Raw genomic sequence first — 15,031 nt, forward strand, 5'->3', positions numbered from 1 at the left:
GGAACAAAATTTATTTTATAGCCAGTAAATAGATATTGGGCAAATCAAAAGTCATCATTAAAATGGAAAAAGTTAGTATTTAATAGAATTGACATTAGGTTATCAATGTCGTCTTATTTTTATAAATGGCTATACCTCGGTGCACTTGTTATAGTGGTGAGATCTATTATTGCTGAACCAGCAAAAGAGATCAATAAAGCTGGCATATTCGTCCGTTCCTTGAAGAATAGCTCCCCAGACAAAAATTTGAACCACTTGTTTGGTAACCATTTAGTTTTTAGTTTTCAATTTTCAGTTTATATTTACAAAAATTTTAAAACCTTGTTTAGTAAATTTTTTGGTTTATAAATAATTGGTCTTAGTTTGTAAATTTGATAAGAAATTGTAAACTCAAAAAATGAGTTTACGCTAGTTTTTAAACTCAAAAAACACGGAACTATAGTAAATCAAACCATACTCTCTCTCTTCCTCTCTCTCTCCGCAGCTCTTCTCTCCCTCCCTTTCTCACCACCACCACTTCCCCTCACCCTCCGCCGTTCTACCGCCACGGCCTCTCTCTCTCTCTCTCTTCTTTCTCCTCTCTACCTCCATTAACACCGACACCACCATAACACCGTCTTCTCCATCGATTACACTGTCGTCGGTCACTCTCTTCTCCTATGCCTCCCTCTCTCTCTCTCTCTCTCTCTCTCTCTCGTTGTCACTGATCTTCTTCAATCTATTTTTTTTCTTTTTCTTTTTCTTTTATATGGTCAGTGAGTAGGAGTCTCTCTCTCGCTCTTCTATTTTTTTTTTCTAATTTCATTTTATATTTTCTTTTCTCTCTATGTGCCTCAGTTATAATTTTTTTTTTGTGATAAGTAAAAAAAAATGCCTCTGTTATAATTTTAATAGTATTATTTTATATTTTTTGTTATCTTTGAATAATTTTTTTTATAATTTTATGACATGTAATAAATAAAATTAATTATATATATTAAACGTGTCTCTAGCGTGTCGTATCCCTTATTTTTTTAAAATTTATAGGTCCGTGTGTCCATGTCGTGTCTGTGTTCGTGTCCGTGCTTCATAGCTTGCAAGAAAATGAAGTTGATGATCACAGAGGCCAGTGGCTTGGTTGTTTTCCTGACAGCTGCATGTCACTTGTCTCTTTGAATTTTGCATGCCTCAAAGGAGAAGTTAACTTGCCAGCCCTTGAAAGACTGGTGGCAAGGTGTCATAATCTTAGAAGTCTGAGGTTAAACCATGCTGTGCCATTTGCTACTCTTCAAAAGATTGTGGCACAAGCGCCCCAGTTGGTGGACTTAGGTACAGGAGCCTTTGTTCATGATTTGGATACAGAGACTCGCTACATACTAAAGAGTGTCATCACGAAATGCACATCAATTAGGAGTTTGTCAGGGTTCTTGGAGATTACTCCCCGTTGCTTGCCTGCTATCTATCCGATTTGCTTGAACCTGACCTCCCTGAACTTGAGCTATGCTCCAGGGATTCATGGTTCTGAGCTTATAAAGCTAATCGGTCATTGCTGGAAACTTTAGCGCTTGCGGGTCTGTTTTCTTAACCCTCCGATAATTGAATTTTGGACTTCTTTTTGCCCCCCTTTATTTTTTGATAATTACAGTTTTGCATCATTTCTACAGATATTGGATTGCATTGGAGATCAAGGTTTAGGTGTTGTGGCTTCCACTTGTAGAGAACTGCAGAAGTTGAGGGTTTTCCCATCTGATCTTCATGGGGTTGGGCATGCTGCTGTAACTGAAGAAGGCTTGGTGGCAATATTTGCTGGTTGCCCCAAGCTTCATTCATTACTATACTTCTGCCAGTAAATGATCAATGCCGCCCTCATAACTGTGTCTAAGAATTGCCCAAATTTCACCCGTTTTAGATTGTGCATCCTCAACCCGACAAGACCAGGCCCTGTGACTATGCAGCCACTAGATGAAGGTTTTGGGGTAGTAGTTCAATCTTGCAAGGGTCTCAAGCGCCTGTTGCTCTCTGGCCTCCTGATAGACCAGGTGTTCCTTTACATTGGAATGTATGCTGAGCAGCTTGAAATGCTTTCCATTGCATTTGCTGGAGACAGTGATAAGGGAATGCCTTATGTTTTGAATGGCTGCAAGAAGCTTAGAAAGCTAGAGATCAAGGATGGCCCATTCGGCAATGTGGGACTTCTAACGGACGTTGGAAAGTATGAAACAATGCGATTCCTTTGGATGTCGTCCTGTGAAGTTACCCTTGGAGACTGCAAGATGCTTGCAAAGACGATGCCGAGGCTCAATGTGGAAATCATAAATGAAAGTGGCCAGGCTACCCCTGATGATAGACAAAAAGTAGAAAAGATGTATCTGTATTGGACATTGGTTGGGCCGAGGAGAGATGCACCAGATTTCGTGTGCACATTGTTGCTGCATCAGTGGGTGTTTTATTACTGGTTCAGCCATGCCAATTTTTTCTTGTTTTGAATTAGTCGTACTCTATTTAGCCATTTAACCCAACAACTAATTCAAAACAAGAAAAAATGTGGACATGGCTGAACTAGTTTGGCTAAATAGAGTACGACTTTTGGACATGGCTGAACCATTTAACCCAACAACTAATTTTTTTTTTCTCTCTCTCTCTCTCTCTCGTTGTCACTGAAATATGTGGACACCATTTAACCCAACAACTTTTTGAGTAGACCCAAAAGTCCTACTTTCCCTTCTCTCTCTTTTTCTCTTTGCTTTTTGCCTCACGTTTTCCTCTCTCTCTTTTTTTCTACATTTTTCTCTCATCTTCTTTATTATGGTCGACGACCGGTGATCACGTCTTTCTCCATTGATCAGGGTTCACCGGTAACCACCAACCATCGAAATCAACTCGTTGCCTTCACCCTCACCGACGGCGAAGAAGATATATTTCCGACAAAGAAGATGAGTAGATCTACTTAGATCTGATGTGATGTAGATCTACATCAGATCTGAGTAGATCTACATCAGACTTGGCTAGATCTAAACAAAAAATAGTTGTCGGAGTACAATCCTCTCTCCATATCCGCCTCTCTCCTTCGATCTCTTATTTTTTTCTACATTTTCTCTGTTATATACTTCTCTTTTTCTGTTCTAATGGAGAAAATTTTTAAGTTCTGAACAAGTAGTTTTCAAGTTTTAGTTACAGGCGGTGAAAACTGTAAAATTTTGCAGTTTTAAATTTTTTTTCGTGCTGGAATGAATCATGGTTTAAAGCTGTAAAATTTTGCAGTTTCAAATTTTTTTGGTGTTGGAATGAATCATGGTATAAAACTGTAAAATTTTGCAATTTCATAACATTCTTTAGAACTGTAAAATTTTACAGTTTCATAACATGTTTTTCAGTTTGATTAATAAGGACAAATGCTTAATAGATTTTTGCTTTGAAACTGTAACATTTTACCGTTTCAAAACTTACTTTTCAGTTTGATCAATATTGGAGATTATTTGCTTAAACGTTACAAAAATTGAAAAATAGCATATGTTTTTCCCATTATTGCTGTTTTTTGCCGTTTCATTTTTTTTTTCTTTTAGTTTATCAATATTTAACACATTTTGCTATGTTTTTTTTGCTCTAATTTCTTCATTTATTCCTTTTTTTTTTCGGCAATATTCTAGACATTTTGGTGAGTCTCCAATGATGTTCTTAATGCCCAGTGAACGTTCTAAACATTCCGGTGACTTCCATTAACGTTCTTAACACTCCGATGAACTTCCGGCGATACTCCAGCGACTTTCCGGCAATACTCCGGTGACTTCCGGTGATGTTAAACATTCCGATGAGTCTTCGGTGACCGTTTGACGGAAGTCCGACGGTAGTAAGATATAACAGTATCTGTAAATTTAAAAAAAATAAAATAAATTTTTTTGGTAACAATTAAAAATGTGTAAGACTAATTGGTGCAAGCGTTTTGTTTGAGGATTAGATGGACCTTGAACTTTGTATATGGGACTTATTGACAAGTTCCCCTTTTTGCTTTGATGTTGAATTTGGGTGTACGGGTGGTTGTTGGTTTTATTGATATAGATCTGCTATTCCACATAGATCTTTTTAATAATATTGGTGAAGCCCATCCAGGGTGAATGGGTGATTGAATATTGATTACCTTTGGGGCAAATTTCATTCGTAACTATATTTTTCCTCTTGGTTTAGCCCACTTGTGGATAATTCTTATTATTTGACAGTTAAGTGTATAATTTTTATCTTTTTGAAATAAGCATATAGGTTTGAGTTAAATAGGTAAATGGTCCCAAAATATGCATTATTTTGGTTTAATCTTGATGTCATAAACGGTCTCCAACCTATTAATCTCGCTATGTAACGCCCTCAAAATAATACATAAACCCATCACTTTAGACATGCATTAATATAAAAGAAACCAACCATTTCTATTCATCAGAGTAATTCTTACAACTGTATTACATGTTAACAACAAAAGCAAATGCCCTATAGGCTTACAGCTTTCCAAGTTAACACTTGGTTACAAAAAAGAATGGTGCTAACTCAATACATATTAAGCCATTGGCTTGAATTCACATGTAACACATCAAAATAAACAAAAAAGAGTCTTCAACTCTCATCATCATCCAAGCTATGTCCTTGGAGGTGGCATACTACCTGTACCTGAAAATAATATCCCATATAGGGTGAGCCAACGCCCAGAAAAGATATACTAAACACAGTATGAGCAATAACTAAGATATTAGCAATTGATAAATGTTCAATTTCCATAAACCAATTCATAATCCATTTCCATTTCATGACCACTATGTTCATGTTTCATTTCAATTTCCATTTCTTATCCATTTTACAATTTACATCAACGGCTCAGAACCTGGCCAACCACTTATATGAGACAGTGACTCATATTAAACGTTTCCCATTTTACAATAGATAAACATACTAGTTGTATCAACATCTCAACAGATAGGCATACAAACTGTATCCACATTTCAACAGATATGCATATTAGCTATATCAACACTTCCAATGATAAACATATGAGTTGTATCAACACTTCCAAAGATAAGCATATGAGCTATATCAACACATTATCTGACAAGCATATGACTTGTATCAGTGGAGTCCATCCCCTATCTCCTCCCAAACAACATCCGGTTTAGAGGTCCATCCCCTATCTTCCCCTAAACCGTGGAGTACATCCCCTATCTCCTCCCACGCACACAACGTATATACACAAAGGTCATATATACAATCAAACAATACATAACGTTAATGTATTCTATCAACTGTCATACTCTACGACATATCCAATTAATTAGTTTTAGTTTGCCTAATCATCATGCATTGTCTACAACAATCAAAACTACCCTCTACCGGTAGCCCAAGCAATTATTTCTAAACAGATAATAAAAGCTCTAACAGATAAAATATCAATGTTTTCAAAAGTGAGCGATTAATAAATCTAACTCCACTATTCTACCATATAATGAACCAATTTCATTATTTTCAACTCAATTCCATATAACCACAATTTTTCCAAATTAATCATACCAATTAATTTATACATCCAATTAGGGTTTTCTACCCTATTTCCCAATATTGACCCAATGGTCTATATATCAACAACCAACATCAATAACACTATTTTGAAACCCAAAATACATATTATGAGCCCAAAATCACAAAACCCTCTTTAACACATTTTGAAACCCTAAGTCCCAAAATCAACCATTTAAACAATAAGCTCAAAATCTATGTTAAAACCCATAAGAGTGAGTAGGAATCCCTACCTCAAATTTGGAGCTCAAGGAAAGAAGATGACAAAAACGAAGTTGCTCCAAACCACGAGTTTCTCGGATCAAAAGATAGCCCTCGACGATCAACAACTTTTTTGTAAAGGCCAAAGGTGAGAAAAACACCCTAGCTAGATCAATACTTAGAGAGAAGTTATGGTTTTAGAGAGAGGAGCTCTCAAATGGCTTCTTCGGAAAAGTAAGAGAGAGAAAGAATGAGAAAAAGTGATTTTAAAATGCCCAGCTGCCAACTGATATACGGCCTTCCCGCTCGAGCGGAGAACACAACGCTCGAGCGCCAAGAACAAAAATCTGGACACACTCGAGCTTAAGAAGGCCTGCTCGAGCACCAAGACACAAGAATAAAGCACTCCCGCTCGAGCGCGAAAACCAGTCTGCTCGAGCGTAGATTTCCCCCTCCCAGAACTTATACCCAGAAAGTGCTACCCGCTCGAGTGCCAACAAACCCGCTCGAGCGGTAGCGCTCGAGCGTAAAGAAACCCGCTCGAGCATAAAAATCACACCTGCAGAAGTTTTGCAGGGATACGAAATACTGGGGGTGTGCAATCTCCGCTCGAGCACAAGAAGACCCGCTCGAGCGGACCTCCTAAAAACTGGGCAACAAAGAATTGAAACCAAAGCCCAACCAACCTGTAACAACTCTGCCCAATACATCCTAAAACTCAAACAAATGGAATTAAAGGACGACAACAAGATAGATACAACTACCAACTCTACGGAACCGAGTCCGGAATACAATAGAGTAGTAAAGGGACAACCGGGATCGCTATACGCTATTAGATGGTTGTTAACATTTTCATCAAGCATATTGGTAGAGAATCAAATAAGAAGAAAGTCTCCCAAATATCTGATTTTTTTTATTTTATATAGTGTAATTCGTGCTGTGTACGAGACTTCATAAATTTTAAAAAAAAATCATTATAATTATCTTGAAGTAATTTAATATTTTATTTTGTGGTATATATGAAATTTATAAGTTAATTTTTATGTTTATAGCTTTTTAAATTATTAGTTAAAAAAATTAAAAAAATTATATATATATATATATATATTTAGGGAAATTTTGATAATTTGTATTAAAAAAAAAAGTTAAATCTAATTAAATGAGATTAACTGAATTATGACATATCTCTTCTTGTTATGAAAATTGAGAGGGTAATTTATATGAAAATTGGGCCGAGCTGGGTAATGGGCCGTTATGGGCCACAGTGCGAAGGGCTGAGTAAAAAGGCCATGAAGTTGCTCCGGCCCAAGAGAGGTGTAAAGTTACTCCGATCCGCAAGAGGTGTAAAGTTACTCCGGTCCCAAAGAGCTTATGGTAAGTTCGGTCATCACTCACAAAGTTATCCTGGTTTGGACCGGAGTATTGGTTATTCCGGTCTAGACATACCATGGTTAGCATTAAGAAGAGCCAAGGTAAGAGCAGTGAATGGAAAAGCCGAGCTAATGTTATCTCGGTCTAGTCTACGGCTTAGCATAGCCATGCTTACCTCAGTCATGTTGAAATCTGACCATGGTAGAACCATCTCACTTGGTTTATGCAGTGAGGGGGGTGTTGAAGGATAAGTATTATATTTCAGGAGTATGAATCCTAGGAGAACTCTACATGGAGGAGTAAGAGTCCTATTAAGATTGTGCCACGCGGAACCTATAAAAGCTCATAACATCACCTATGGAGAGGTAACACACAACTTTGATTCTCAAATACACAGAGCTTTTTGTCTTTGTCTATTTTGCTGACTTAGGCATCGGAGAGGTATCCGGCACACACCCGTCGGCTAGCTCACGTTTGTGTTTTCAGGGAATAAAGCGACGACATACGGAGGAGCGCTAACTTGATCAACAGGATTATATGAGAAGGTTTATTTCTTTCCCGTACAATTAGCGCCGTCTGTGGGAATTTCAGACTAGAACAAAACCTCTTGATCAAACTTTTCCTCTTTAGAAGCAATGACACACAATGAAGATTTGCCGCAGTCCGCCATCGACGGACAAACACCAAAGGGAGGTGCAAGGCGCGAAGGCCTACCTTCTATCCCTCCCATAGCGGACTTGGAGCCACAGTGACAAAATCCCAGGAGGGATGCAAGGGGGAGGAGACGAACTAACAGCCCCCGTCACTCTCGTTCACAAAGTCCTGACAGACAAAGGCGAAGGATTGATCCTCAAGTTCTAGAGGACTGCGTGAAGGAGCAAGATGAATTAATGAGGAAGATGGCAGCAGACATGGAGGCCATGAAGCGCCAGATCAAGGAAAAAGGGGTGGTGACAGGAGAAGGGCGCAAAGGCAATGCTCCTCCACGCCACTCAGAAGATCGTAGTAGGCATACCACGACATCGCAAGCAGAAAATAGAAGCCTCAGGACGAGCGACTCTCAATCAAGGATTTCCAGAACTCGTTACTCCAGGTCTGAGAGAACGAGATCATTAAGGTCTTACACAGAGGGAAGTACCTATCGGCCCTCACACACGCACCATACATCATCCAGGCAAACGGAGTTGCCTAGATCGTCCGACTTACGGACTGTGCTTAAAGAAAGGGCGCGACAGAAGGAGGATGCTAGAGCACGCGACCCACACAGAGTTTCAGCTCTTTGGCGGTTGGCTCCTCGGACGCATGGAAACGTCGAGGTTGGAATGCCAGCACCACACCTTGCCTACGAACCAACAGATAAAGTATTGGCAAGACTACATAGCTCGCCGTTCGTTCCGGCGATTGAGAACGCATCATTACCCTCAAGCTTCATCCAGCCTACCATGTACGAAAGGAAGACAGACCCCTACATGCACCTAAGCCACTTCCGCCAGGTTATGGCAGTATATTGGCGAAACGAGGCTTTGATGTGCATCCTCTTCCCATCAAGCCTTGGCGACCTAGGCTTGACTTGGTTCGAAAAACTTCCAGAAGGCAGCATAGCCTCCTGGGCGCAATTGGCAGTGACGTTCGTCACAAGGTTCAGAACGAACACCAAAACCCCGGTGGAGATTGACCAGCTACTCTCCATCGACATGGGCGAAAAGGAGACACTAAGATCCTACAATAGACGCTACTGGGAGACATTTAACCAGATTGGGGACTACCCCACCAATCTTGCCATTGCACAATACAAAAGAGGCCTTCCAGTCGGAAACAGACTAAGGAACTCAATCACCATGACACCGCCCCTCACCGTGGAGCCCTTGATGGAAAGAGTGCATCAGCACATCAGGGTGGAAGAGGATGGCGCCCGTGCCAAAACAAAATCTGGCACGACCGTAGTACCAGATAAAAAGACCGCAGCAAAGATCAACGCGGTAAAACGTCCAAACAAAAACGGACAAGGCAGGCGAGACAACGGAGAGGACCAGGATAAAAGATGGTTGAGAGCCCTCACTGCCATAACCACGGTATTCAAGAAACCGATCTATCGGATTCTGAGCAAAATACGCGATGAACCATTCGTCAGATGGCCAGCTAAGCTAGGAGAAGCACAGAAAGACTACGACGAAAGATTGCGATGCACCTTCCACAAAGAAAAGGGGCACCGCACTGAAAATTGCATGCCATTGAGACAGCATCTGGAGGAATTGGTGGCAGCCGGTCACCTGGATAAATACATTGAAGGAGGGACGCAACCAGCCCCCCAGGACCACAATAACCCCAATGGAATGCCAATTGATGCCCCACCTCAAGGTGTGATCAATGTGATACATGGAGTATTCGAACCTGAGCGTGTATGCGAGCTTAGAGGGTCGATCAAGAAGGCTAAGCACTTAAGGGAGGTACTAAGTGCCCAACCTACCATCAAAAAGGGGAGAACAGAGGCCACAAACGTCATGTCTTTTTCAGACAAGGACTTGGAAAGAATATATTGCCCTCACAACGATGCACTGGTCGTCACCCTCCGCATCAAGGATTATGACGTCAAGCGAATTCTGATAGACCAAGGTAGCTCATGTGAGAAAATGTACTACGACACCTTTAAACAACTGAAATTGGAGGACAAAGACCTGGCACCAGCTGTATCCCCCCTGATCGGATTCAAATCAATGCCAGAGTGGCCAGTCGGCAAAATCATTCTTCCAGTCAGGACAGGAAGCGTGACAAAACAAGTGGAGTTTTGGGTGTTAAAGGTCCCTTCCACTTACAACATAATCTTGGGAAGAACATGGCTGCATGCCATGCGATTTGTAGCGCCATTCTACCATCAAGTAATGCGGTTCCCCAACGAAGTCGGTGTAAATGAAGAGGTCTTTGGAGACCAAATTATGTCCAAACAGTGCTTCGTCACGGTTAATGGCAGTCGCGCTGCCAAAGGATATGTTCATTCGGTGGAAGAACCTGAGAGCAATGAACTATTCGCAGATGTCGGCAAAGCAGCTGACCAAAAAGTGGTGGAAGACTTGGTAAAGGTAGGAATAGATGATAAGAACCCGGATAAGTTCTTTTTGCTTGGTTCGTCGTTGTCTAGCACTGAGAGATTAGAGGTCTTGGAATTCCTGACCTCTAACATCGAAGTGTTCGCCTGGACACCATACGACATGCCAGGCATCGATCCAAACTTCATCTGTCACCAACTCAATGTCCACCCATCCGCCAAACCAATCATTCAGCGCACTCGCAGATCGGCGCTCCACCACGTCGAAATAGTAGCGGAAGAAGTGGGAAATCTGCTAGAAGCAGGAGCTATCAGAGAGGTGCACTACCCCAGATGGATTTCCAACACAGTCGTGGTGCCAAAAAAGAATGGCAAATGGCGTGTCTGCGTCGATTATAAGATAGTCAATAAAGCATGCCCAAAGGACAGCTTCCCCTTACCACGGATAGATCAACTGGTAGACCTAACGGAGGGGCACAACCAACTTAGCTTTCTGGATGCGTACAGAGGCTACCATCAGATTGCCATGTACGAACCAGACCAGGAGGTCACGTCCTTTACCACTCCAAAAGGACTGTATTGCTACAAGGTCATGCCCTTTGGCCTAAAGAACGCAGGGGCAACATTCTAGAGAATGGTCACCAAGATGTTTGAGCCGTTGTTAGGCAGAACAATGGAAGCTTACATTGATAATATGGTGGTCAAAAGCAAGGATAAGAACGACCATCTAAGGGACTTAGGTGAGATGTTCCAGATTCTGAAGAGGCACAAGTTGCGCCTTAATGCATCTAAGTGCACGTTCGGTGTAGGATCTGGCAAATTCCTGGGCTTCCTGGTGACCAACCGGGGTATAGAAGCAGACCCCTCCCAGATCAAAGCTATTCAGGATCTGGAGAGACCTAACTCAGTAAAAGAAGTATAGCATCTCACCAGCATGGCAGCTGCACTCAACTGATTCATTAGCCGATCGTCAGACAGACTACGATCATTTTTTCTAGCGTTAAAAGCCAAGTTCAAGTGGGACGAAGAATGCGACCGCGCTCTGGAAAGCTTAAAAGAATACATGTCTTCTCCACCACTGCTGGTCACCCCAATACCTGGAGAAGAACTCTTCCTGTACCTGGCGGTCTCTTAGCACGCAATTAGCGCAGTGTTGGTCCGTGCGGAAGGAATTCAACATCTGCCCATCTATTATGTCAGTAAGACATTGCTGGATGCCGAAACAAGGTATTTGCCACTAGAAAAGCTGGCCTTAGCCTTAATGATGGCATCAAGGAAGTTGTCGCACTACTTTCACGCCCACACCATAGTTTTCCTCACAGCTTTCCCATTAAAAGCTCTGTTTAAAAGAGCGAACTTTTCTGGGAGAATCTTGAAGTGGGCAGTAGAGTTGGGACAATTCGACATCAAGTTCCAACCCAGAACCGTGATAAAGGCCCAAGCTTTGGCAGACTTTGTCGCAGAATTTACCCCAGGAAGTCATCATATCTGCCCAGTCGACCTGACTAACACAACCGAACTGGGGGTGGAAGTTGACGCCGGAATAGCGCAACCCCTGGTGCAGGATACTCAGTCGGACCCCAAGGCAGACCAGAATAAAGAGAGCAAGGCTGAAGCGAACCATGCTACACCAAGCCAAGACTCATCAACAAATAAAGACTTAGTTCAATCAGATAACGAGGGGCAAACAGCCAGTATGGACCTTGAAGAGAACACCAGCAATATCCCTGACGCCACGGCATCATCTGACCCCTCCACTTGCTAGAAGTTGTTCGTTGGAGAGATGTGGAAGCTCTTTGTGGATGGAGCATCCAACCGGCATGGTGTAGGACTTGGCATAGTCCTCATCTCACCAGACGGCCTGGTTGTGGAGCAAGCAATCAACCTTGGCTTCCCAGTTTCAAACAACGAAGCGGAGTATGAAGCACTTCTTGCAGGACTCAAATCAACATTCTACATGAAGGCCACCGAACTAATGGTCTACAGCGACTCACAGCTGGTGGTAAACTAAATTTCTGGCGACTATGAAGCAAAGGATGACAAGATGGCCAAGTACCAAGAATTGGTCAGAACAGAGATCAAGAAATTTGAAGTAGTAAGAATAGAACAGATTGGCAGGGAGGAAAACAGCAGAGCAGACGAACTAGCAGGCTTTGCGTCAATGGCAGATACATCCATCCCTCACCCATTACTAATTGACTACCTACCGAGACCAAGCATTGAGGACCCTGAAGTAGAAGAGGTATGTTGTGCCGAATTAGGCCCCTCATGGATGGATCCTATCATACTGTTCTTAAAAGACAGCATCTTACCGGAAGACAAGAAAGAAGCCAACAAAATTAGAGCAAAGTCACAGCGATTTTGGCTCTCCCCATCTATGGCATTGTACAAAAAGTCATTCTCAGGACCTTATCTAAAGTGTGTCCACCCCAGCAAAGTAGAAGCATTCTTGTTCGAAATACACGAAGGGGTGTGCGGAAGCCACCAAGGAGGAAGCTCGTTAGCTTACAGAGTCATTTTACAAGGATACTGGTGGCCATACATGCAGGCAGACTCGGAGAAGTATGTGAAGAAGTGCGAGAAATGTCAGAAGTTCGCACACCAAATACATCAGCCGGCCAGAGAACTTCTACCATTGTCCAGCCCATGGACCTTTGCAATGTAAGGCTTGGACATAGTAGGACCACTTCCAACAGCACCCGGAAACAAGAAGTTCTTTCTCGCAGCAGCAGACTACTTCACAAAGTGGGTGGAAGCAGAAGCATTGGCATCAATCAAGGAAAAAGATGTGAAGAAGTTCGTCTGGCAGAATATCATTACTCGATTCGGCATACCTAAAGCCCTAATATCAGACAACGGCACCCAGTTTGATGGCAGAATCTTTAGAGGCTTTTATGAAGAATACAAAATAGAGTTCTACAATTCTACACCGGCATATCCCCAAGCCAACGGCCAGGCAGAAGCGTCAAACAAGGTCATCTTGGATGGACTGAAGAAAAGGTTAGAAAGAGCAAAAGGCAAATAGGCTGACGAGCTTCCTCATGTTTTATGGGCTTACCGCACCACACCTCGACGATCAACAGGAGAAACACCATTCTCCTTAGCCTATGGCATGGAAGCAGTAATCCCGCTGGAAGTTGGCCTCCCCACAATTAGAAGTGAAAATTTTGATCTAGACTTGAATGGAGAAGCCATAGCATTAGAGCTCGACCTTGCAGAGGAAAGAAGAGACAGAGCACTAGTTCACATTGCCTCATACCAACAAGAGTTATCCAGGAAATACAACAAAACAGTGCATCCAAGGCAATTCAAGATCGGAGATTGGGTGCTGCGCAAAGTAATGGGAAACACCTTGGTCCCAGGAGATGGCAAATTAGGGCCTAATTAGGAAGGACCCTACAAAGTGGTCGGATTAGCTGGCAAGGGGGCATACCACTTAGAAGATGAGGATGGCAAAGCAATTCCCAGGCCATGGAACACTGCCAATCTCAAACTATTTTATTTTTAGCTTTTCTTCAAAATACTTGTAATTTTCTTTTTTCCTCAATAAAACAAGTAGTTTTCTTTTCAGCATAAATGTTTTATTCTGTAAAAAGAGATTGTATTAAGTAAGTTAGGGACATCAACAGCAAGGTTGGTCGGAATAACCAAACACTTTACTCTAGGTTGGCTGGAAAAACCAATCTAGAGGTTGGCTGGAAAAACCAAAACCCCTCCTAAGCCCAGGATAAGGATCCAGGCTGCAGGACGTTTGGTCAGACCAACCAAACACTTTACTCTAGGTTGGCTGGAAAAACCAATCTAGAGGTTGGCTGGAAAAACCAACACCCCTCCTAAGCCCAGGATAAGGATCCAGACTGCAGGACGTTTGGTCGGAATAACTAAACATTTTATTCTAAATTGGCAGGAATAACCAATTTAGAGGTTGACTGGATTAAACCAACTCTTGGTACTCTTTAGCCGAAGTAAGGATATCGGCTAAAGAGTGGTTGGATGGACTAAACCAACTCTTGGTACTCTTCAGCCAAAGTAAGGACATCAGCTAAAGAGTGGTTGGCTGGATTAAACCAACTCTTGGTACTCTTTAGCCGAAGAAAAGATATCGGCTAAAGAGTGGTTGGCTGGACTAAACCAACTCTTGGTACTCTTCAGCTGAAGTAAGGACATCGGCAAAAGAGTGGTTGGCTGGATTAAACCAACTCTTCGTACTCTTTAGCCAAAGTAAGGAAATCCGCTAAAGAGTGGTTGGCTGGATTAAACCAACTCTTGGTACTCTTTAGCCGAAGAAAGGATATCGGCTAAAGAGTGGTTGGCTAGATTAAACCAACTCTTAGTACTCTTTAGCCGAAGTAAGGATATCGGCTAAAGAGTGGTTGGCTGGACTAAATCAACTCTTGGTACTTTTCAGCCGAAGAAAGGATATCGGCTAAAGAGTGGTTGGCTGGATTAAACCAACTCTTAGTACTCTTTAGCCGAAGTAAGGATATCGGCTAAAGAGTGGTTGGCTAGACTAAACCAACTCTTGGTACTCTTCAGCCGAAGTAAGGACATCGGCTAAAGAGTGGTTGGCAGGATTAAACCAACTCTTCGTACTCCTTAGCCGAAGTAAGGATATCGGCTAAAGAGTGGTTGGCTGAACTAAACCAACTCTTAGTACTCTTCAGCCGAAGTAAGGACATCGGCTAAAGAGTGGTTGGTTGGATTAAACCAACTTTTAGTATTCTTCAGCCGAGGTAGGGATCTCGGCTAAAGAATGATTGGCTGGTATACTCATAGTTGCAATGATTAAGACCGAGATAAAGTATCTCGGCAAGAGAATGTTGTACCTCATGCAAGGCATCAGTTAGAAAGTAAAGGTATAAGTATAAAGATCAATCGAAATAAGAG

At 42.1% G+C, this 15,031-nt stretch overlaps 1 pseudogene; it reads left to right on the top strand.

The window, feature by feature from the left end:
• The first annotated feature begins 105 nt into the window (after positions 1-105).
• LOC145799532 (protein AUXIN SIGNALING F-BOX 2 pseudogene) lies at positions 106-2,465 on the top strand (annotated as a pseudogene).
• Positions 2,466-15,031: the final 12,566 nt, after the last annotated feature.

Source organism: Camellia sinensis, chromosome 9 (genome assembly GCF_055761805.1).
Source record: "Camellia sinensis isolate YWXY chromosome 9, ASM5576180v1, whole genome shotgun sequence".
Lineage (NCBI taxonomy): Eukaryota > Viridiplantae > Streptophyta > Magnoliopsida > Ericales > Theaceae > Camellia > Camellia sinensis.